The sequence below is a fragment of the Dama dama genome, chromosome 21 (genome assembly GCF_033118175.1).
Source record: "Dama dama isolate Ldn47 chromosome 21, ASM3311817v1, whole genome shotgun sequence".
Taxonomy (NCBI): Eukaryota; Metazoa; Chordata; class Mammalia; order Artiodactyla; family Cervidae; genus Dama; species Dama dama.
In genome coordinates, this window is record NC_083701.1 from 20,161,462 (window position 1) to 20,186,023 (window position 24,562).

Consider the following 24,562-nt stretch of genomic DNA (forward strand, 5'->3'; position numbering starts at 1 on the left):
GTTGGGGGGTGCCTTTGGAACACACTCTGGTCAGGGGAGTGGGGTGACCATCCTGGAGACGCACACTGGCTAGTGTGGTCCTGCCCTGGTGATCCCGGAAGCAGAGGAGGTGGGAGGAAAAGGAGAAGAGTCTGCAGGGGTGTCCAAGGGTTTCACTGGGCTGAGAAGAGACCAAAAGTGATGGGAGAGACAAGGGCAGAGAGCCTGAGGGCAGATCTGGACTATGCAGAGCCCCCGAGATACAAGAGCCCTGGCAGTGGGATGAGGCTGGGGTCCTTGGAATGAAGACCAGCTGCTCACCAATGATTGGGAGTGGGCTGGGTACCTCTGGGGAGCCTAGGGGTCTCTGGATGCTAGGCATCCTTGGAGAGGCTGGCAGTGGGGGCGGGCGGTCCCTGGGAAGAGTAATATATTTGCTTGGATTTTAAAGCTTGCCTAGAATTTACCAACCAGAGACCAAGGAGGAGCTTAAGCTTCCATCTGGGAGTCAGCATCCACAGAAGGATCACCATGCAGGACAAGACCTCAGAGAGGCTGTCCTCAGAGCACAGAGTCCTCCCACCCCAGGGGATAGAGTACCCCTCAGGACACAGAGTCCTCCCCCCAGGACACAGAGACTCCCCCAAGTACACAGAGTCCCCTAGGACACAAATTTCCCCCCAGGACACAGAGACCTCTCCCCCAGGACACAGAGTCCTGCCCCAACCCAGGACACAAAGAGTCACCCCCTCAGGACACAAGAGTTCTCCTCCCAGGACACAGTCCTCCCCCCAGGACACAGAGACTCCCCCCACAACACAGAGTCCATCCCCAGGACACAGAGGCGCCCCCCCAGATCACAGTCTCCCCCCTAGATCACAGAGTCCCCCCCCAGGACACAGATTTCCCTCCCCTCCCAGGACACAGAGTCCCCCCCACCCTAGACACAGAGTCCCCCCAGGACACAGAGAATTTCCCCCCAGGACACAGAGTCCCCCCACACCCAGGACACAGATACCTCTCCCCCAGGACACAGAGTCCACCCCCAGGACACAGAGTCCCCCCCCACCAGGAAAAAAGAGTCACCCCCTCAGGACACAGGACACTGAGACTTCCCCCAGGACACAGAGTCCATCCCCAGGACACAGAGCTCCCCCCAGATCACAGTCTCCCCCCTAGATCACAGAGTCCCCCCCAGGACACAGAGCCCCTCCCAGATCACAGTCTCCCCCCTAGATCACAGAGTCCCCCCAAGGACACAGAGGCCCCTCCCAGATCATAATCTCCCCCTTAGATCACAGAGTCCTCCCCAGGACACAGAGGTCCCCCCCAGATCACAGTCTCCCGCCTAGATCACAGAGGCTCTCCAAGGACACAGATTTCCCTCCCCCTCCCAGGACACAGAGTCCTCCCCCCAGGACAGAGAGATTCTCCCCCAGGACACAGAGTCCCCCCCACCCCCCCAGGACACAGAGTACTTCCCCAGATCACAGAGTCTCCCCCCTAGATCACAGAGTCCCCCTACCAGGATACAGAGTCCCCCAGGACACAGAGTCTGCCCAGAACCCAGAGTCCCCCAGGACACAGAGTCCCCGCTAGGACACACAGCCCCCGGCTGACCCCTGACAGAGTCTCCCCTGGAGGGGCAGCAGGCTGCGGGTCGGCGTGGTATTGGGGCTGCGGTGGCCGCGTCTCAAGTGTGGGCAGGGCTGCCGCCCAGAGGTCTGTGGTGGAAGTCAGGGCAGACCCCTGAGAACAGGAAGGAGGCAAGTGGCTCTGAGCCTCGGGCCTGTGTCCAAGGAGAGGGCTGTCGAGGCCCTGCGTTTCCAGTGATGATGAGCCTGTCTCTGCAGCTGGAGGAAAGCACTCGGGCCGGAAGAAACGTCAAGAGCACAACTTCTTGTTTAAAACCTCCAGTACGAGCCATTACACATGATGACGTGGAATAGGGCAGTGTGAGGGGGTAGAGGCCAAGGTCTCAAGACACCGTCTCACCAACATCCGCAAAGAGGGGAACGCAATGCTTTAAATGAAGGGCTGTCGGGTGGAGACAAAGGTGGGGTGACAGCGAGTTCCACACACAGACACACAGGGAGACACAACAGCAGCTGGCACGGGCTTCCAGCCATAGCTGGTGTCACGTTTGAGTCCTGAGATCAAAGGGGATGCAGTCATCCCCTGCGGACCACGGGCTGTGGGCAAAGCCAGCTGAGCTGGCAGGGCAGGCAGAGCCCAGCTCATGGCTTTTCCCATAGGCTCTCCTGTAACCTTTCCGCTGATGGATGTCAGAGCTCTGAGATAGGAAGGGAAAGTCCTGCTGAATGAAAGATCTTTACTCCTTTGGTTTCCATCAAGGCATAGGTAGAAGCAAGTTTCTTACTTTAACTTCTGGGGAAGTCTCTGGGTGCTCCTGTACACCCACATGGGGGATGCTCTGAAGTGAGGCGGGGGAGAACATGTTCTTCATGATTCTATGAGAATTCTTCATTTCTTGTCTAGTTTAATGTTATTTTAAAATAGTGCTTGTGGTTTAATCATTCTTTTTCTTGAGATCTTGCTACCAGATTTAAAAATCTGCTGCTAGGAGCCAAGATAATTTGCTCATGTAATTGTTTTTGAAACAGATCTTATGCAAGACATTTTGTGCTGGTGAAGCTGAGCTGTGTATCTGCTGACTTGGGGCCAGGCACCAAGAAGGACCCCAGCTGATGAGCAAAGTTGCACCCTTGCCAGGGCCTGGATCTCAGGCCATGTGGCTGTCCTCATGACTCAGAGGAGGTGGGACTCGACGCTTGTGGGCGGAGGGGCTGGCGGGGTGCCGACTCTCCGCTGCTGAGATAAGCAGTTCCTCTCTGGCTGGCAACATGTGTCCCTAGTCCCCGGGGAGGGGGCCCAACTTCCTCTCCAGCAGCCCCCCTCCTCCGCCCCGTTGCTTGAAGGCTGTCCCCTGGAAGAAGCTCTGTCCACCCTGGGCTTCTGCTGCAAAAAACACTGGGGCTTCAATCTGGAGAAGGGACAAAAGGACTGACGGAGGCCGGGGAGGCACCCGCAGACCCATCTCAGCTGTGATATCCCACGTTCTTGGAGCCATGAATCCAGCAAAAGCCGGGGTGGGGGAAGAGATTTCAATCAGAATTACCATCAAGTTAAAAACAATGTTCAGCAAGTATGGCCACAGTGTACTTGAAGTCGGTGGCTGGTAGGAACTTATGAGAAAAAGAAACTGGTTCCTGTCTTCTTTTTCTTATAACTCACCAGCGAGGACCATGTAGGCCTCCGGCGAGCAGAAATAAATGTATAACTTGGATTTTGCACAATTGGGCCCTGCTCCACAGCACACTGCCTGCCCACTGGCTAGCCCGAGTCCTGCAAGCACAGCAGAGGGGTGCGGACCGGAGATGGCTGTGGGGTCCCTCCAGGGCTACCCTGGGAACCTGCGGGTTTGCAGGACCCCTGGTTAGCCAGAAGCCTCTCTTGCTGCTTGTTCACTGTATTCCAGAGCAAAAGCGCATCTAGTTTCTTTTTTTTCCTGGGGCATTTTATTCTTTTATTCCTTCTGCTTCCCCTCTTTCTTTCTCTTGTTTTTACAATCTCCCTGTAATGACTAATTGGCAGTGTTTCCCGGCTTTTTTTTATGTTTCTCTTGCTCTGGTTACAAGTCGTACTAACCCAGCAGTATCCACAGGGACCAATAGACGGCCAACATTCCCAGTGATATACTGCGCTCCCTGTTCTTTAAAGTGTAGCACATTTACAGGGAAATGCACACGGCGCGGGGGCCCACTCCCGGGGTCGCTGGCGCTGCGCTCGAGGTCCCTGCTCTACGCCCCCTGGGTGCGCCCCCTCCCCTCACAGCCCCTCCCTTCGCGCCCCCTCCCTGTGCCTCCCCCAGCTCCCCCTTTCTGCGCAGCCCCTGTCCTGCGACCTCTCCCCCTCCCCGCGCTCTCCTTCCCCACGCACCACCTCCTAGCGCCCCCTCCCCGTGCGCCCCCTCTCCTGCGACCCCTCCCCGTGCGCCCCCCTCCGAGCGCCCCTCCCCGTGCGCCCCCGCGGTCCCTCCTCCGCGCGCCCGCGGTCCCTCCTCCTCTCGCCGCCTCTGTGCGCCCGCGGGGCCGCCTCGGTGCCCGTTTACTGCGCGCGGCAGCCACTCTGGAGCCGGCGCACATCTGGATGGAGTCAGGCCCAGCGCCCGGGCCGGCGCCCAGCCAGTCCCCACCCGCTGGATTTCCTGATGTAAACAGAGCAAGAACACTGCAACTCTGCTGAATGTGTCACGCGGCGCTCTTTATCTGCTTGGGGTCAAGACGGCGACTTAGAAAAACAGAAGCGTTGCTTTGAATTTAAACAGCTAAGAGCCAGAGCCGAGACTGGTCCTGCAGGGGGGAGGGCGAAGGCCTCCAGACCCACCTCCCGCTTTTGTGCCTACTTGTTCCACTTTATGGTAATTTGGGGGCTAATTTCATTATCTACAGCCGAATTGGGAACAAGATGCTGTTTCTGCTAATGGTGCTGACGGCGTGTGTGAGTTTCTGTGCAGTGGGTAGAACCTTCCACCCGCCCCCGGCACCCCCAGCCGCCCCCGCCGCTCTCGAAGCGCGTTACGACGCTAATTCTCGCAGCCGGAAGCCTCCTGCCATGTTTCTGAGAGGGCCGCATCGCTTTCTGTCATAGAGCGCCGGCCAGGAGCGCCTTTCCTTCCTGGGTTCCCAGGGGGGCCCAGGCCGGGGCTGGAGGGTAGACTTCCGACCCCGCTCGGCGGGTGTATGTGCTTCCTTGGCCGGTTCTGGCCCCGTCGTCTGCGCCCGGGTGCCTGGCTGGCCCCCGTCTTTCCCTGGAGCTGGTGGTTCCTTCTCTCCTCTGGCAGCGGATGAGGGCTTAAGGATTTGGGGTTCTGAATTTTCATTAGCTAGAAACAGCCAGCTATAAACCATGATAAAGTCATTTTGAAAAGATGGTAAAGAGGGACAATAGAAAATGATGGCGGAGCTTGGGTTGTCTTCACCAACAATTAACACGAAGTGTAGGCGGTTTCCACCTCAGTCCCAAAGTGTTTCAGCCGCCCGGTCGGGGGCGTTGTCCTGGCCAGGGTTCCCTGGCCCCAAAGCCGGGACTTGCTTTTTTTTTTTTTTTTGCAAAAGTCCTTAAGTGGACCTGAGAAGGAGCTGCGCTTGTCTGAGGGCAGGCTTGGCGGTGGGGATGGGGCAGGCTGACTGGGGCCGGTAGCGTTTCCGCTGATCAGCTTCCTGGGGAGTTTTGTCTAAACGTTTGAGGTCAATGGGCCCAGGCGGTGGCTGGACGTCAGGGCGCTGGAATGCTGAGGAGCCTCGGATGCATCACAGTGCTTTGAATAGGCTACCAGGGCACTGTTTCCTCCCACAGACTGTATCTTGATGAATTTGCCAGAAATTGGGCCAAGACTCACAGAGAGGACCGAGGTCCAATTTGGCGAGTTGGCTGTTGGTGGCTCCGCTTGGTGGTTTGGTTAAGAAGATGGAGCCAAAACCCAGAGTGAAAATGAGGTTCCTTTAGAGCCGCCAAAGGCAGACGTCAGGTTCGCCTGATTGGCCCCACCCTGTGCTCTCTTTCCCTGTTGAAACGTTGATGGCAGGATTCTGCGGTGGCTTCCTGTGATGGAGGGGTCCTGCCTTTCCCAGGTCTGGCCGCGAGTGCCGGACCGCTCAGTTTATTCATAAAACAATCGCGTCTCCCTTTCCACACGGTTAGATTTTTACCAGAGTTTCAAGGGACAAGCAGGAGGTTCCAAAGAGACCAGACCAGCATGGCCCCTTGCTTACTTATTCCAGCCTCAGTTTGCTCATGTCTAACGGATAAGGAACTCTCCTTCTCCAGGTTAGCGGACGTTACACCCGGTGATGCGTGTGAGGTCACCGCCTGTTAACCAGGGTTACTACACAGGGGTTTGTAAGAAAGGCTTTTATGCTGCAGTTGGGTTTAGTGGTTCTGAATTTTTGTTAGTTCCTATCTATTACAGACACGACGACAGTTCTGACGTCATGCCCTCCATTCCACACACTCACCTTGTGTTTTCCAGGAGCTCCTTGATTTAACGATGGGACAAAGCATTTGAAATCAGGAGCTCACCACATTTTCCTGCTGTGCTCAGGGGCCAGCAGGAACCTCTGTGTGTGTGTGTGTGTGTGCGTGTGCGTGTGTGTGTGTGTGTGCTCAACACTGGCCCTATCACAGCTGTTTTACTGTAATTGAAACTTTTATTAAGGAGGCTGCAGATTCACATGTGGTTGAGAGGGCTGTGTACTCTTTACCCAGTTTCCCCCAACGGTAACATTTTGCAAAGCCACAGAAGGATGCTCAGCCAGGACATTGATATTGACACAACTCACTCACCTCAATCCGGTGACTTGCAGTCAGCATGTGTCTATTTGTTCCACATAGCTGTATCCATGTGTGGGTCATGTGGACACCACTGCAGTCCAGACACTAACTAAAACAGTTCCACCGACACAGGGTCCCTCTGTGGCCTCTTGTGACCACATGCCCCCCTCCTCCTGTCCCAGTTCTTGGCAACCACCAATCTGTCCTCTGTTTCTAAAATTCTACGCTATTTGGGGACTGTTTTTCTTGCTTAGCATAATTCTTTGGAGTTTCATCCAAATTGTTACATGTATTAGTAGTTTGTTCCGGTTTATTGCTGAAAAATATTCCATGGTATGACTGTTTTGTAGTTTTTATCCATTCACCTGCTGAATGACATCTGGGCTGATTCTAGTTTTAGGCCATTACAAGTAAAACTGCCATAGTATTTGTACACAGGTTTCTGTGTGAATGTTGGTTTTCACTTCTCTAGTATAAATGTCCAAAAGGACCATTGATGATTTGTATGGTAGTTTAATGCTTAGTTTCAAAGCCCAATTGTCCTCAAGACTGGCTGTGCCATTTTACCTTCCAACCAGCGATGTATGAATGACCCAGTTTCTCCGCACCCTGGCCAACCCTTCAGTGTTCTGATAAGCGTGTAGTGGCCTCATTGAGGCTTAAATGTTCATTTCCCTAATGCTTAATGATGTTGACTATTTTCCCCTCGCGCTCATTTGCCATGTATGTATGTTCTTCAGTGAAATATCACTATGCTTTGTGCTCATTTTCCGATTGCATTGATATTTTTTTTTTACTGTTAAGTTTTGAAAGTTCTTTCCGTATTCTAGATACTGGTCCTTTGTCACATGCTGGATTTGCCAACACCTCTTCTCCATCTGTAACTCATCTTTTCATTCTCTTCACGTGAACTTTCACAGAGCAAAAGGTTTTAGATTTTGATGAGGTCCAGTGTATTGAATTTTTCTTGTATGGCAGTGCTTTTGGTGTCAAGTCTAAGAACTCGTCGTTTAACCTTAGAGCCTGAGGATTTCTCCTGCGTCCTTTTTATAAAAGGTTTGTAGTTGTACATTTTACACTCAAGTTTATGATCTAGTTTGAACGAACTTATATATAAGATGTGTAGGGTGAGTCCCCTCCCCTCCTGCCCAGTTTCATCAGAACAACTTCTGGAGAAGGCTAGCTTTCCTTCTCAGAGTCACGTCTGCACCTTTGTCAGACCTCCGCTGAGAATATTTATCTGGCTCTGCTTCTGGGCTCTTCTGTTCCTTAGATCCGTGTATCTGTCCCACTGTCTCCCACTACAACTCTTTGTGATTACTGTAGCTGTGTTATATAACTTGACGTCAGACTGTTTCCTCCCACCTTACTCTTCTTTTTCAAGTGATTTTACCTTTGCCTCTGTCTTTCCATAACAATTTTAGAATTAACTTGTCTATCTACAAAAAGTGTTGCTAAATTTGGATAGGAATTGAATTAAACCTATAGATCCATTTGGAACTTGACATTTTTATGATGTTGAATTTTCCAATGCATGAATGTGGTATGCCTCAATGTTTGTCTTCTTTCATTAGCACTTTGTTTCATTAGCATACACTTTGTAATTTTTAGCGTACACTTTCTGTACATGTTTTATTATGTGTATATCAAAGTATTGTGTTTTCTTTGCAGTGATTACAAATGATTATTTGTTTTAAATTTAGTAATTTCATGTTCATTGTTGTATGTAGAAATGTTATTGATTTTTGTGAGCTGATCTTATATCTTATGACCTTGCTATACTTACTTTTTACTTCTAGGATTTTCGTTTGTAGATCCTCTTGGACTTTTACAACAGACAATCATGTCGGCTACAAATATAGTTTAACTTCTTCCTAATATCTTTTATTTTTCTTGTCACTGCAGTGGCAGAACTTTCAGTGCCATATTGAATGACAAGGGTAGAACCTTACCTTATTCTTGATTTTAGTGGGAAAGCACACATTCTTTCACCGTGAAGAATGATTGTAGCTGTAGATGCTAGATGCTCTTTGTCAAATTGAGATCATTTCCCTCTCTTGCTGATTCCCACCCCCCCTTTTTTAAAAATCATAAATGAGTGTAGTGTGTTAGTTGCTTTGTTGTGTCTAGCTCTTTGTGATGCCACGGACTGTAGCCTACCAAACTCCTCTGTCCATGGGATTCTCCAGGTGAACATACTGGAGTGGGTTGCCATTCCCTTCTCCAGGGGATCTTCCCGAGCCAGGGATCAGAAGTGGGTCTCCTGCATTGCAGGCAGATTTTTTTTACCATCTGAGCCACCAGGGAAGCCCTAAATGAGTTGTAATGTTTTGTCAAATGCTTTCTTTGCATCAAATAATAGGATTGCTTTCTTTTGCTTGTTGATATGGTAGAATATATTGATTGATTTTCATACTGAGTAGCTTTGCATATTTGGAATAATCCCAGTTAGTCACTTTGTACCATTCTTTCTATACATTATTGGATTTAATTTGCTGATATTTTATGAGGATTTTGTGTCTAGGTTCATTAGTTATATTGATCTATAGTTTTATTTTATTGTCTTTGTCTAGTTTTGGTTTCAAGATAATACTGACATCAGAAAATGAGTTGGAAAGTGTTTCTTCCTTTTTCATTATCTGGAAGAGATTATATAAGATTAGTTTTAAACTTTTCTCTTATAATTTTCTTTGCTCTGAAGTCTACATTATTAGCTATTAATAGAGTTATTACTGCTTTTTAAAAAAAAATCATGTTTATATATTTATTTCCATATTTTTTGCTTTCAACCTGCCTGTGTCATTACATAAGAAGAGAGGTTGTTTTGGTAAAAGCAGTGTACATTTGGAGCATGTTTATTTTTCCAGCCTGTTAATCAGTATCTTTTGATTAGTGTATTTGGACAATTTGCATTTAAGGTGATTTCCAGGTATGTTGGTGCTTAAAAGGACTGTTTTATTATTTGTTTTCTCCAACTCTTGATCCTGTATTTCTTTGCATTTTTCCTGGTACATTAGCACTATTTTAGGATTCCCAAAGTGATTTATCATTATTTTAGTGTGTCTCTGTGTACAGGTTTTGTAGTGGCTGCTCTGGGTACCCAGATGGACATATGTGACTTGTAACACTTTACTGGTATCAATATTTTACTATTTTCAGGAGTGAAAACTTCACATCCATTTAGTTGCTTTTTCCTTCCTTACTTTTAAATAATTTTTTCTTATGAATTAGAACATGTTATGATTTCTGTTTTATCATTGAATATAATTGATAAAACTTGAGAAAAGGATAGTCTGTTGTGTGTTCCTAGTTCTAATCTTTCTGTTGCTCCTTTTTCCTTCCCAGTTCTTTCTTCTATCATTCCCTGTCTGCTTGAAGGAACTTGTTTAGAAGATCTTTAAGGGTAGGCCTGTTGTTCAGTTGCTAAGTCATGTCTGACTCTTTTCGACCCCATGGACTGCTATTAACTGGTTCGTGAATGTTTCCCTTTCTGTTAAGTTTGTTTGAACTTGGTACCATGCTTGCTTGTTTAGCATCCAGGCATTTTTCATGGTGGCAAAAACATGCTTCTGGGTGGGTTCCTTCACTTTCATATTACAGTTCTGTTTTAATTTAATGACCTGACACCCCGGGGCTCTGCTGGCTGTGTTACCTGTACTTTCCAACAATATCGATGTTCAGAGAAGATTAACTGGAAATTTGCTGTGAGTGTCAATCTTTTGTTTCAAAAGAAATTCATGTTTACAGCAAATTGCTTTTAAAAAGTCACTGAGGAAACTCCTCTTTGCCATTCAGGGAAAGAACTGAAGAAAAATTAGTATATTGTATTAAGAATTACCCTTTGCGGTGTCTACTGAACAGCTTTTAGGGTAGAATTCATTTTACCTCCCCAGTTTTTACTTTAGTATTAATTTTCAGTTATACAAGAGTATTGAAGTAGATGATGCTTTTGGTTAAGCAATTTGTGGGTCAGTAACCTGTTAAGTAATTTGCCTTTGAATCTTCAGTTACTTCAGTAACATTTCTACCTATTCTGAGAAGGCTATTTAAACCAGTTAGTTCTCTGAACTATCAGATTTAAAATTGCTGTAAATGAATGTTGCTTTTTCACTTATGTGAATTGAACCTGCCTTAAAACCCTCAACTGGCATCCACAATGTGATATCCTGCTTGCATGCACAAGACTCCAGACACTGTCTCTATAAACATGTTTTATTTTAAAAAAGCTGGAAACTATTTCACTTATGGAGTTGTTTCCATGTTATTATTGAAAGAAAATTCAGAGTAAGGCATTTCTTGGAAAACTAATGCTGGAACTGTATTACTGATTTAGATAACTTCCCAAATAACTCAAAATATCTTACAATATTTCTTTACCTGCCTTTTTTTCCCACTAGAAAAATCAAGGCCATTGATCCTATAGAGAGACACCTCAGAGATCTCATGGGTTTGGTTCCAGGCATCGCAATGAAGCAAATACCACAATACAATGAGGCACGCACGTGTTTCGGTTTCCCAGTGAAAATAAAAGTTGTTTATTCTACATTATAGTCTATTAAGTGTGCAACACTAGTACGTCTGAAAGAACAATGTGTGTAGCTTAATTTAAACATACCTTCTTGCTAAAAAATGCTCACCATCAGCTGACAATATAGAGAGGCTATGTATCTTCAATTTGTAAAAAAAAAAGTAGCATCTTCCTTTGAGGCACAAGAAAAGTGCACCTGTGCTCCTTTCATCCAGGTGGGACACGCCCATGACCTGGAAACTCCATCCCAATGGTGCCGACACACCGCCGTGAATTTCAAAGGGACCCAGGAGATCCAAGAAAAGTGATTTAGAGCTGGCCGTCTAATGATTCTGGATGGGGGCTGTTGTGAGAGGCTTAGTCAGCCAGACAAGAGGCCTAAGGTCAGATTAGAGATGGAAGATGTGTGTTAACTTGGACTTGAGGCCCCAGACAATGAGGAAGAAGTCCCATGGGTCAATTTCTGGGTGTATCTCTGTCAAAAGATATTTTTCATGAAAAGGTGAAAGCGAGATTCTCATAGTGATGTAAACATGAGGCCGTGTTGAAGATTTTGTCTTACTCATTAACCACTGAGGGAACCAGGCAGGTGTTAAAAATGGTCCAAAGGAGAGGTGAAAAGCACAAATTTATTTGGAGTAAGTTTGTGTAGGCAAACCTGATTTTTCTACAGGAACAGTGAACTCTACTGAAATTACACAGGACAACTGCAGTTTGCATACCCATCCTTCTCTGCAGTTTATGAAGAGATGTAAAATAGCTGGCTGGCAGCAAGCCAGGTGAAAAGTCAGGCTGGTTTGAGGGCGGGGGTTGCTGTGGACTTGCAACATTGTCATCAAAGGACATTTTTTCCTCTCCTGTCTGGGTTCCTTCTGCTGCTCTACACTCATCACTGCCACCCCCCCACCCCACCCCCAAAAAAGTGAACTGAACCAGAGAAGGACCACAAGACAAAAGTCTTGCTCGTGCCATCCTTCAGTTCCCTGGGAACAAACCAAACAAGTGAATATACATATTACATTGGAATGTGAGTTACAGTGGAGTGGGCATTCCATTCTCAGTTATGCCATTTTATCGCTCTGCCAGCGAGACTCTTTCAAGCCCCGTGAGTTACTGAATGAATCCTGTCTGGTGCAGGAAAATCAGAATCCACCACTCAGAAAGTAACAAAGAAGTAGATAAAAGAAAGTAACAGAAGTAGGTAAAATAGTCACAACGTCACATCCTGCAGAAGAGGAGTATGGACCGCAGCAAATTTTCACTCGCCTTCTGATTGCAGAGTCTTCCTGCCTCCTCTCAGAACTGCGTCCTGCTGGCCCCTGTGGACGGTGAGGGAGGTGGATGCCTGCAGAGGAGGAAGGGACTTCACACCCTGGCTTTGCTGCCAACAAGCCACGAGTCTGGGCAACTGGCAGCTCGATAAAGGCAGGTCAGATGGGTCATCTCTGAAAGCGGGGCATGTTCTGCCCCTCTGGTGAGGATTCAGAATGTCTTTCCTAAGTACCAGTGAGAACTAAACAAGGCCACAGATGTAAAGCTCGGACATGAGATGCCCGGTAGATGATGTCAGGGCCTCCCGATTACTGTTGTTACTGGTGACTCAGCGGCTTCCCACGGGGCCTGCGGCCGGGAGGAGAGAGGACGCTCATCCCGCCCCTCCTGCGGGTGCCCTGCTGCGCCTGAGTGGGGGACGGGGAAGGGCCCTTGGGGGTCTGTTCGGGACCATTTACTGGAGGAAGATGTGGCCTGCCTGTTGGTGACTGAAGCCTTGTAAACACTCCTGCAGCCCAAGAGATGGGGGAACGTGTGACTCCTGGAGCCTCCCTTGTCGTCACGATGAGATGACATGTCGGTTTCATTTCAGACTCTTCCTAAGGAGACTGAGCCGAGCATTCAGGGCCTTCAGGCTGGTGGAAAGGTGAGTGGGGCAACCCTGGCTTCCCTGTGTCCGCAGGACTCAGGGTAGAGTCTCGTGGCCAAGCTCAGAGAAGCCCTGGGCGGCTGAGAACAAGCCGCCCGCTCATCCCTGGCCTGGTTCGGTGAGCTCGGGGGGAGGCAGGAGGGCAGCTGGTCCTCGGGGTGTCCCTGGGGAGCTGGCAACACCCCTGTTTCCATGTGTTTCCTCGGGTCAAACCCGAGGAGGAAGTGCTTCTCCCCTTTGGGCTGCAGCCCAGCCTGTGGTCAGAGATGCTGCTCCTGGTGCAAAGGACACACAGCCGTGGTTTCTGGACCTGGTGGCCTTGGGCTGAGGGCTGATGGGAGAGTGGGGGTGCCTGGGCTTGCGGGGCAGGCAGAGCCTCATGTCTGTCTGGGAGGAGGGCCGACACAGCAAGGCAACCCTTGATTTAAACTCGGGGACCAAGGTCCAGATTTGGCCATCTGCTTGGGTGTCCTTTCTAGTGAACCCTGCCCTGCATGCTCGGCCCTTCTCTCTGTGGTTTCCTCGTGTGTGGAGGGGATTGACATTGGAAAAGACTGAAGGCAAAAGAAAAAGCGGGTGGCAGAGCGTGAGATGCTTAGATAGCATCGCTAACTCAATGAACATGAATTTGAACAAACTCCTGGAGACAGTGAAGAGAGGAGCCTAACATGCTGCAGTCCATGGGGTCGCAAAGGGTTGGGCATGACTTAGTGACTGAGCAACAACAACAGCTGAGACAGGGACTAGAGCCTGGTGAGCAGGAGTCCTGGGTATGGACCGAGCCCCTCACTGCCTGAGCCCCACCTCGCAAACTCCAGCCTCAGCCACCGAAACAAGGAATTAGGGGGGAAATTTGTGAAATTATCTGGCACTGAGCAAGTGCTCAATGAAAATGAATTAATTTTTTTTTTGACTTTGCCAATGCCCAGTGTTGATGTGAGTTCTTCTAGAAATTCAATTTTGAATTCCTAATAAATAGTATGTTTATCATCTTTATCTATTGTATTGTTGTTCAGTTGCCCAGTCATGTCCAACTCTTTGTGACCCCATGGACTGCAGCATGCCAGGCTTCCCTGTCCCCCAGCATCTCCCGGAGTTTGCCCAAGTTCATGTCCATTGCATTGGTGATGCCATTCAGCCATCTCACCTATAATATTATTTGTAAATTACTTAACAACCAGTTTTTCCTTGAGAACCCTTGCCTGAGCTCTGCCCAGACACAAAGCTGGAGCTGGCAAGACTTTCTGCTCCTTCTGATTTTATTTTTCTAGGAAAGTCTTGTTCAAGCAAATGGCCTGACTGTTCTTCCCAGGAACTTCCGGGGTGTCCACACTCACACCCAAGAGTCAAGCATTGCTCACTGAAAAGTCGGGTTCTCTGGGCTGTGCAGTCAGGGTCCTCACGGGCCCTGATCCCCCAGCCTCAGTTCCAGCCTGTCTGCCTGTTGAGTCTGTGGCATTTGAAGCAGGTTTGTTGTACTCTCCACATGCTGGATGGTTCAGAGAAGTTGCAAGATCTAGAATCTGAAAAAATTTGCATTTTGCGTTTTACATCTTAAACTGTTGTTTCAGTTCTGGATTAAGATTTATATATTTGAAAATATTTCAGCTTCCTGAGCTCCTTCTAAAGTAAGTGCAGCATTTTTTTTTCAAAGTTCAACACACACCTATCCTGTTTTCTAAGAAGTAACCTCTGGCCATTGACTGGCCACTGACGGACGAATCCCTCATGGTCTGTAGTCCTCACGGCCCCTGACAGGGTGTTGTCTTCAGTCGTACCTGGACCCAGACAAAGGCCTCCCTGGACAGGACGGGCCAGCCCTCCTGTCTCTTCTGCCTCCTCCACAGACACGTTCCGGGCCCAGGTCTCCAGGGGCCGTGGGCTGCCAGCCGTGGGCAGTCAGAAGCTCTATGGGCCAGTCGGGGTCTCCCCTCTCCTGGTCTCCAACGGCCCTATTGCTGGCGCCCCCGTCTTGCTGGTGGCGGTGAGAGGCTGTGAGCCTCAGCCCCCGACGGGAGGGAGGGCACCCTCTCCTCTTTGTGAGTGTTCTCAGGCTTCGCGAGGGTTTCTCGGGAAGCACCAGGGCTGCGGCCCTTTCTCAGGCGGGTGGCCTCGGGCAGGGTGTGCAGGTGTCCCGTCCCTCCCAGCCTGGAGTCAGGAAGTTTTCCCTCAGGAGGTCCTCAGTGAGGTCGCCCAGTGCTTCTCCTCGTGGCTTCTCTTAGGGAAACGCTGCATTTTGGTGCCAGAGAACCTCTGCTGGTTCCTCTGGGTCCCCCGGGGACGGGGGACTGGGATCCTGGGTGTCCACCTGAGTTGACCTGGTTTCGGGAAACACATTCAGCTCCCACTCAAGTGGCCTTTCTTACAACCGTGAAGGCATCCACGTGCCCTTCCTGCCTCTCTCTGTCTCTCTTGTCTCTGTCTTTCTGTCTGTCTCTGTCTCCCTGTTCATCTCTGTGTCCTTGCTTCTGGAGCTGTGTGCCCTGGAGGCAGTTATCGGGAACTCTGCTCAAGGACGTCTGAGTCTTAGGAAAGCAGGCCCTTCTCAGCTGTCCAGAGCCTCATCTGGGTCACATAACTTTTCGCTGGGTCTTGGCCAGAGATCACTTTTATTGGGAATAAGTTATTACTGCTAAGTACTGCTTTCCTAATCCTTCTGGATATTTAAGAATCTTCATCAGAAGATTCATCAGAAGCAAGTGGGCACCGGTAACTTTTGGTCTTTTCTAAATAAAATAACTTTGTCCAGGTGTAGCAAGAATTTATTTCAATATCAGGACAAGTTTTCATTGTGTTATTTACGATTCACTTATTTGCAAGTGATGGCTGGGAGGGGCGTGTTGCTAAGTCATGTATGGAAAACGTCCCCATGTTTCGGGACAGAGGTGATTTCCACACTCTGGATGTCAGAGTCAAGACTTTGGAGATGGGGTGTCCCTAGTGGTCCTCACTGGGCTCCAGAGGGGTGCGATTTGGGGCCATGTGAGTAAAACCAGGTGTGACCTTACATTGTAGAGGGTACATCCACCCAGCGAAAACACATCTTTGTTTTGGGAACATCCTAAGTTATAGAAGCCCTGAAACATTGAAAGAGAATAAACATTCTTTAAAAATCTTAAACTGAAATATATTTCATCCAAATAATGTCTTGCATGATATCATCTAAACATTTTGGTTCTGGTTGTTCTTTGCGATGAAATTAACTTTATTTTTTAAAATTAGTGGTTTTCTCTGGATCCCATTCTGCCAGTTCATGGTATCATTGCTTTGATTTCTGTAGAATTCCTAAGAATCTTCATTTCAGATCCAGGAGTTCTAGTTTCCTTGTTACAGAACAAAACAGCATTTGATAGACTTTTAAAGAATCTACTACTCATGGAATTCTCCAGGAAAGCATACTGGAGTGGGCTGCCATTTCCTACTCCAGGGGATCTTCCCCACCCAGGGATTGAATCCACACCTCTTGTACCTCCTGCATTGGCATGAGCCTCCTGGGAAGCCCCTTGTCCTGACAAGCACATTCTTTCTACCTTGAGTTACGTAGCTGGGTTGGAGGACGCAGAACCCCCAGGCCTGCTGTGCCCAGGGCTCACCCCTTCAGGGTAGGGTCAGAGGCCTGTCTGCTTTCCTCCCACCCCTGGGAGATTAGATTTGGTGTCTGGCCAAATCCTTGGCTAGAAATCTCCAACAACAGGGCCTTTGCACTAACCGCCAAGTGTGCGGTCATCCCAGTAAATTTAAATGGACTTAACATGACTCTCACACCCCAGATGCCCCGCTGAGAGCAGTGGCTGGTTCATCAGCAGATGTGTGGGATCACAGGGGCTCTCTCAGCAGAGCTGTTTCATCAGCACGCGAATGGGTTCAGACGCAGCGAGACTGAGCAGCCTTGGCTGTGAAAGTGAAAGTCCCTCAGACATGTCTGACTCTTTGCGACCCTGTGGACTATGCAGTCCATGAAATTCTCCAGGCCAGAATACTGGCGTGGGTAGCCTTTCCTTTCTCCAGGGGATCTTCCCAACCCAGGGATTGAACCCAGGTCTCCAACATTACAGGCAGATTCTTTACCAACTGAGCCACAAAAGCTCGGAGTTGGAAGTCTGATGATGCTGGGTGCTGGGATCTGCCGTGGTCTCTTCCCATCGAGAGGCACCCCTGCCCCCACCCTGGGGACCAGAGGCTGAACTTCCTGGGCTGTGCCCTGCCCAGGGGAAGAAAGCCCAAGAGAGGCCAACCTGGCTGCCCAAGGCGCTGTCCCCCATTGGTGGCCAGTGGCTCTCTGGGCGAGGCTGGCACCCGGAAACCCGAGGACGGCCAGGCGGGTGCGGCTGGGACTTCTGTCTGGGAGGACACAGTGATGGGCGTGACTGCACCATTCGGGCTGGACAGAGCAGAGAAGGAGTGCGTGGCAGGCAGGCGCTCAGGACCAAACGTGGAGGAAGGATGTGCTTGTCAGCCCCCCTCGCAGTACAGACTGCATCCGTGTGTCTGAGTTGGGGGCTGACAAACGGCCCATTGTGCCAGGATCGGGTTAAGTCACCCAGGCAGCTGACTCGGCTTCAGGACTTGGAAATGGCATTTCTCACCTCCTCCGCACTGGTCTTTTCAGTTGCTTGCCAAGTCGAAGGGGAAAAAAAGATCCCTTAATTCTGGTTAGAAGTGTTTCAAACGTTACATAAAGAGGCACTTGGCTGGTTAACTGGCTCAGTTCTGCCTGGGTTTCGTCTCAGGAAGCATTTAAGCTCGCTCCCCAGGACTGCACCCCTAGTAAACACCCTGCTTTAAGGGCCCTTCGCACACGTAGGCTCATTGTTCTGCCTAAGAACCATCAGTTTATAAAAATCACAAACATATTGTGTTTGCTGGAATATCCTGGTCTACATTTGAAAAGGTGTAATAAATTCCAGTTTGAAAACTCAAGTTCTCTAAGGTGCTTCTTTTCCTGTAGGTTCTGCACTTTGGCCTCAAGAGAGGCTCAGTCACGTGGGCACGTGGAGAGCCAGCTTGCCCACGTGGTGTGGCACTCTGCATCTGATACGTTAGGGGTTTTCATTCATCAGTGAAATTAGGAAATTCCATGACACTTTCTAATGTTCTCACTAGCTCACTTTTTTTTTTTTTTGCTGCACATTTATAATCGTGTAGACAGGACAAGTTCCAGTCTCCACTAACCACCTAGTGAGGATGTTGAGATTTTAAGCTATAGAAGTTGCTCTTGGTTTAGCCAGGTTCTTGCAGTTAGAGGAAGGGCTCGGGGGGGTGCCATGGTCGTGGGTCTCTGTGCTTTGTGGTGGGAACACAGCTCCACACCTGGTCTCAGAGCACAAGTGGAGACGTTCTCCCCGTCATGGGGGTGTTCCCCGGGGACAAGGTGCTGGGGTGAACCCGGCTGTGTTGGGGGTCCTCTCCAGCCACTGGCGCTTTGAGTTTGGAGTAGAACCTGCTCCCTGGTGGGCGGGTGGTGCCATGCAGGATTGTTAGTTGTGACAAACCCAGTTCCTTCTGATATTCCTCCCCCTCCCTCCCCTCCCCCTCCTTTTCCCCTCCCCCTCCTTTTCCCCTCCCCCTCCTTTTTCCCTCCCCCTCCCTCCCCTCCCCCTCCTTTCCCCTCCCCCTCCCATTCAGGAGTTTATTCTCTCTAACTCATTTTCTTGCTCTTTCATTTCAGGCATGATTTGTTTCCTTAGGAATTCCTTCTATAGTACTTGGAGCTTTGTGGATAAAGCAGCAGTCAGAGACGCCCTGTAGAAATGGAGTGGAGGTAATTAAAGACACACACGTGTGTACTCTTTCCTTTGAAGACTGAGGCCTGCAGGCCCTGCTCTAGATCTGTGTGCTCGGCTGTGATGCGGGATGTTAGCGGTGGCGCTGCAGGGCCTTCAGGGTGTCGGGCCTGGGCTGGGCCTGGGTGGGTGGATGGACCCCCGCACCGGTGTCCTGTCAGTTCAGATGAACTGCTCAGTCCTGGTCCCAGATCCCGGCTCTTCAAAGCCCAGGGTCGGGTTACGTTTTATAAGAAGAAAGTCAGATTCAAAGCCTGGCAGAAGATAATCTAGTCTTAACTCAGAGACACTCACAGACGTGCTTTTGATATTTATGTGCTGTATTTTCACAACACTTTCTGTAGGTTGGGACTTAAACCTGGGAGGGTTCTCGCCTGAGCCAGCCTGGATTCCATCGGGTCACAGGCTTAGCCTCCCGCCCTCAGGGGCTCTGGGTCCACGGCCAGGACCCTCAACTTGGATCCAAGCCCTTGTGGGGGCCGCTGCAGGGCCTGTGAGCCAGGCCCTCTGGGCAGAGGCGTCTGACGTGCTGCCTTCACTGAGCCCCTGGCCCAGCCACTTCACCAGGGACAGGATACTGTGCTGTGGTCCCAGGGTCCCCAGGGTGCACTTTGTCCAGTTAGAAGGTCCAGACTCCAGCCTACCCTGTCCCTTTGAATCCCTGAGCATGCAGCGGGCCTGGACCCTGTTGTCTGTCCTCTTCCTGAGAAGCCCGGGCGTTTCCCAGAACACTTGTTGAGAGGAGCTGCCCCACTTGGGCGGCCATGAGCTGGGGGCAGAGCTTTGGAGGCCTGGGCAAGGGAGGGGCTGGGCACCCCGCCGAACCCCTCCTCCTGTGGGCCCAGGCAGGCTCTGATGTCCACGGGGATGCTGCCCCCCTCCACCAACCCCCGCCTTCATTAGGGAAATGACTGTTTTCCTTGCATTCCAGGCTCCGAGTTCATTTGAACGTTTGGGGATCTGTGGGGACAGTGGCAGATGGGGCTGAGGGCCGGGGGGAGGAGAGTTGAGGGAGTAAGTAAGTGTCAAGGAATTCATTGTCTGCGCTCCACCTGTTGCTGCTCTGGTCCCAATCAACCTGCTCGCCAGGCTGGAGCCAGCGGACATCTGGAAACACTGCTCTGTTTATAAACTTGGCATGGAGCAGCGCTCGCGGCCTGACCTCCCACACGAATCTGGAAACAATTAGAGAAGATGATAGGCAGGCCCGAGAACGCTCCAGGGAGGAGGAGCCTGCAGGGGAGGGGTGCCCGGGGGAGCCCGCGGGGTGCGGGAACGTCCTGGGGTGTAAGGAGCTGGGGTCTGGGAGGGAGGCCTGGATGGGGGAAGGGCGCCCGGGGAGGGGGAGGGAGCCAGGGTGGGTGACGGGGCCAGAGATCTGGTTGGGGAGTGGGGTACGGAGAGAAACAAGGGTTGGGGGGAACTTGGGAGGCCTGGACTCCAGGGAGGTCTGGATGGGACCCCGGGTAGGGTGTTTGCAGCCCCCCAGCGCCCCCAGCCTGCCCTCACTGTGAGCTCGGAACCAGCCCATCGTGGACACAGAGAATCCAGGCCTTTCTGGTCCCTGTAAGAAAAACATCACACAGTCTCAGCTCATTTTTTTTAGTTTCGGAAACACATTCTTGAAAAGCACTTTTTAACCACAGGAAGTTTAAGCAATGTGCCATTTTCCCGCAGAAAAACTAAGAGATACTTGAAGTGCAGGGGGCAGTTCTCTAAACAGGGCAACCCTGGCTGGCCCGGTGCTGGGCCCCGTGGGGTTGGACCCCGTGGCGCTGGGCCCTGGCAGACAGATGAGTGCCCCGCTCTGAGCTCCGGAGCCAATTTAGGCCGGAGTCTGCAGCCGCAGGAGGTGAATGAGTCTCGTCCTCTTCACTCAAGAAACACTTTTTTCTCTTTCTCTGCAGAATTGAAATGTGATTCCCAACCCAGAGTGGATGCTCTTTTCACGCTCAGCTGGGTCTCTAACTCCTGAAATATTAATCTGTAAGAGCTGCTGGCAAACCAATCATTGGCACAATTAACAAGCTCCTGGTTGGCCACACAGCCTTGAGGAGGGGAGGTCCTGGGGGTGGGGGTCAGCTGAGCCACTGGGAGGGTGGCCTCCCCCCAGCCTTGGTCCCACTCTGCCTGGTCTCCAGGATCAGCCCGAGTGCATTTGCTAAGATTTCTGAAAGTTGCTCTGTCCGTGATCACATGTCACATGTCAGCTCACATCTGGGCACTCTCTACTCTCTGAGCGCAGAACTTCGAGGCCCAGCCTGGTCCCACCATCCACCCCCTGCACTTTTCTTCTTTGCATACATGTGTCCTTTCATACTCCCTGCTTCTTATGCAGTGGTTTCCATTTAGGACATAGGACGAGTACCATCCAGGGATGTGAAAAATCCAGCCTGAGGCCCCAAACAGAGTGGGTCCTGCTCTCTGGGCAGATGCAGAGCCCCCGGAGACGAAAACCTCATAAGCCAACTGTAGACTCGGTGCTTTGCTGCAAGAGGATTCATTTGAGCTATAATAAAAAGTAGTGTGTTTATTTAACCCCTGTAAGCTGATCTCCTTGGTCTTCATGAACTGGCTGGGCAGCTAAGGACCCACATTCCTTCCACAGTTAATAAAACTTCATATTTTTCTCTGTATTCATAAATTCAATTGCACTCAGACCCACTTAATCTACATTAGGTTTTGAAACTTTACCTAGATTAAAAAAACACAAGCACTCCCATCCCTCCCCCCCGACCCTCCCTGCAACATGCAGCATAATCATCATCTTTAAGTTAGACGACATAAATTGGAAATTTTACTGTTTTTGTCATTCGGAAATCATCTCTCATCTTTACAATTTTCTGACCTGGAGATTGTAGAGATGTAAAGTGACTTGGTCACAATTCTTCCTATGATAATACACTTACACTTTAAGCGCTTCTATTTGTTCAACTTGATTAAAAGCCCACAACCAAAAGCAACAATAAAAATCCCCACCAAGCCAGACCTAACGGACTTCACCCAGGACCCCCTGTAAGTCCTTTGTGATGCCTGCACGTGCTGGGGGAGAAACTTCTTCCAGAGACCGGAGGAGGTGGGCTGCCCTCAGCTGCCACGGGGCTTCCTTCTGCTCCCTCTACCCGCTCATGGTGGGTTTTGAACACCAGTGACATTTCTAGAAGTCATTTTGCTTTCTCTTGAGAGAAATAAATGTGGCTTCTCAGCCTGAGAGCTGGTCACCCAGCCTGGAAGCCTGGCCAGCGGCCGTCACCCCCTGTACAGTGGCCTCCCTTGTGCAGAATCTTCTCCAAACCCAGCGATTCGAAGGCACCTTAAAACTGCTTGTCATGAGGAAGCGCCCTCCTTCTCAAGAACCACAGCAAGGGCGGCTGCTCCTGGGCACCTGCTCGGGCACGGGGTGAGCTGGACGCTGCCTGACCGTGTCCAGTGACTCCATTGGCGTCTGTCGAGTGGCCGGAGCTCCTCGCTTTGCTCCTTGACCTCTGGTGGCCTTGGGAGGTGCTGACCCTTGCCTGCCTTGTGTCCTGGACCCTGCACGCTGTGGTTCAGCCACATGTCGATGGGACACCATTGCTCTCGAGAAGATAGGGTCCAGAGGCCTCTGCGTGCCTCCTGACTGCCCGCCTCTCCAACCATGGCCCGGGTCACTGTGCATTTCCACAAATGCTCTCCTCACTTTGAGGGTTTATGTTTGCTGCTCCGTCTGCTTGAAATGAGTGGCATTGGTGGTTCAGTGGTAGAAATCGTGCCTCCTACTTGGGAGACCTGGGTTTAATTCCCAGCCAATGCTTTGTGCTCACATTTCTTGGGCCTTCCCAGGTGATGCTATTGGTACACTATCCATCTACCAGTGCAAGAGATGCAGGGGTCAGGAAGATCTCCTGGAGGAGGAAATCGCAACCCGCTCCAGTATTCTTGCCTGGAAGATCCGGTGGACAGAGGAACCTGGTGGGCTACAGTCCATGGGATCTCAGAGTTGGACGTGACTGAGCATGCGCCTGCACACAGGCAGGTATACGTTAATATTTGCCTCTGCCTGAAACATTCCTCCCACCACTTCAGGTCGGGTCCCTCACCCACTTCAAGAAGCCTGGGTGCTGAGGTTTGGTGACCAGTAGCCCATGGACTCCTGTGTTTGCCCCATCAGGAGACTTCCCACTGTCACTGCCTCAGTCTTTCACCAGCTGACCCCAGGCTTCAGCTGCACCAGCCGTGTGCTCACCCTGCGTCCGCCTGTACATGTGGGTGCTGGCCCCGCAGTCACATGAGCCGTTCCAGGACAGGGTGCCCGGGGAACAGGAGTGTGTGAGGTCCAGAGTCACTCGTGTTCAACACGGTAATTAATGGGAAGGCAACTGGAAAAGGAATATTACTTGGTCCTCCCTGGAGGTTCTTTGACGGTTCAGTTCAGTTCAATCCCTCAGTCGTGTCCGACTCTTTGCGACCCCATGGACTGCAGCATGCCAGGCTTCCCTGTCCATTACCAACTCCTGTAGCTTGTTCAAACTCATGGCAATCGAGATGGTGATGCAGTTCAAACATCTCATCCTCTGTCATCCCCTTCTCCTCCCACCTTCAATCTTTCCCAGAATCAGGGGCTTTTCTAAGGAGTCAGTTTTTTGCATCAGCTGGACCAAGTATTGGAGCTTCAGCTTCAGTATCTGTTCTTCCAATGAACATTCAGGACTGATCTCCTCTAGGATTGACTAGAGGTTTGATTGACTAGAGCCCCTGATTCTGAGAAAGATTGAAGGTGGGAGGAGAAGGGGGTGACAGAGGATGAGACGTTTGAACTGCATCACCAACTCAATTGCTATGAGTTTGAACAAGCTACAGGAGTTGGTAATGGACAGGGAAGCCTGGCATGCTGCAGGTTTGATCTGCAGATTGAACTGCAAGGTTTGATCTCCTTGCAGTCCAAGCAACTCTCAAGTGTCTTCTCCAACACCACAGTTCAAAAGCATCAATTTTCCAGCACTCAGCTTTCTTTATGGTCCAACTCTCACATTCATACATGACTACTGGAAAAACCATAGCTTTGACTAGATGGACCTTTGTTGGCAAAGTAATGTCTCTGCTTTTTAATATGCCATCTAGGTTGGTCATAGCTTTTCTTCCAAGGAGCACATGTCTTTTAACTTCATGGGTGCAGTCATCATCTGCAGTGACTTTGGAGCCTAAGGAAATGAAGTTTGTCACTGTTTCCATTGTTTCTCCATCTATTTGCCATGATGGGACCAGAGGCCATGATCATTGTTTTTTGAATGTTGAATTTTAAGCCAGTTTTTTCACTCTCCTCTTTCACTTTCATCAAGAGGCTCTCTGACAGTTACCAGGCTCTTTACAGTTATAGGCACGAAACAGCCTTCTTTCCAATGGTGTTTCCTTCTATTATCATTAGTGATGAAAATTGGATTTATTTCGCATATTACAGTGCAGGATTTGATGTTGTTTTTATGTGAACGTAACTGCTCTGTAAAACCTCAAGCGTTTTTCTCTCCGAGAATTGGCAGATGAGAGGTTATATAAACTTGTGGCCAGTGGAGAGGTTCCCAAAACATCGCAGTGGAGGCAGAGGAAACAGGGCAGGAATGCCGGTGTCTGGGTCCCTCCTGCAGATGGAGGGGAGTGCTGGCGTCTGCTCTTTATTATGGGGCTGCTCTCCATCACGGGCTTGCTCAGGGGAGTCAGGCATTCTGCTGGAGGTCACACAGCCTCTCTGGGACCCTACTCTGAGTCTGCGAGCGAGAGTGGGTTTCTTTGCGGGGATGCCCCCATCCCCATCCCTTATGCTCCTGGGCACGGAGACGGACCCCTGCTCTCAGTCTGATCAGCCTGGTGGTGACCACGTGCCTGGTGGTGACCACATGCCCAGAGGGTCACACCCCGTAGGGGGCCTGCCCAGGCACCTGCTTTCCTGTTCGAGGCTGTCCTGCGCGGACACTGCTGGCCTGATCTCTGATCCTGCGGTTAACGTCTGGGGATTCCCAGGTT

At 50.3% G+C, this 24,562-nt stretch overlaps 1 long non-coding RNA gene across 3 annotated transcripts in view; it reads left to right on the forward strand.

Annotated features, from left to right (window-relative positions):
- Positions 1–4,127: 4,127 nt before the first annotated feature.
- LOC133042575 (uncharacterized) overlaps positions 4,128–24,562 on the forward strand; it is a 28,151-nt gene continuing 7,716 nt past the window's right edge. For 2 of the 3 annotated variants that reach the window (XR_009689519.1, XR_009689517.1), the window contains exons 1-4: positions 4,128–4,420; positions 10,731–12,779; positions 18,451–18,543; positions 22,388–22,580. This is a non-coding gene — a long non-coding RNA (uncharacterized LOC133042575). Of the gene's footprint in view, positions 4,421–10,730; positions 12,780–18,450; positions 18,544–20,472; positions 21,104–22,387; positions 22,581–24,562 lie in introns of those variants that run through there. The other variant, XR_009689518.1, reaches the window with a different exon arrangement.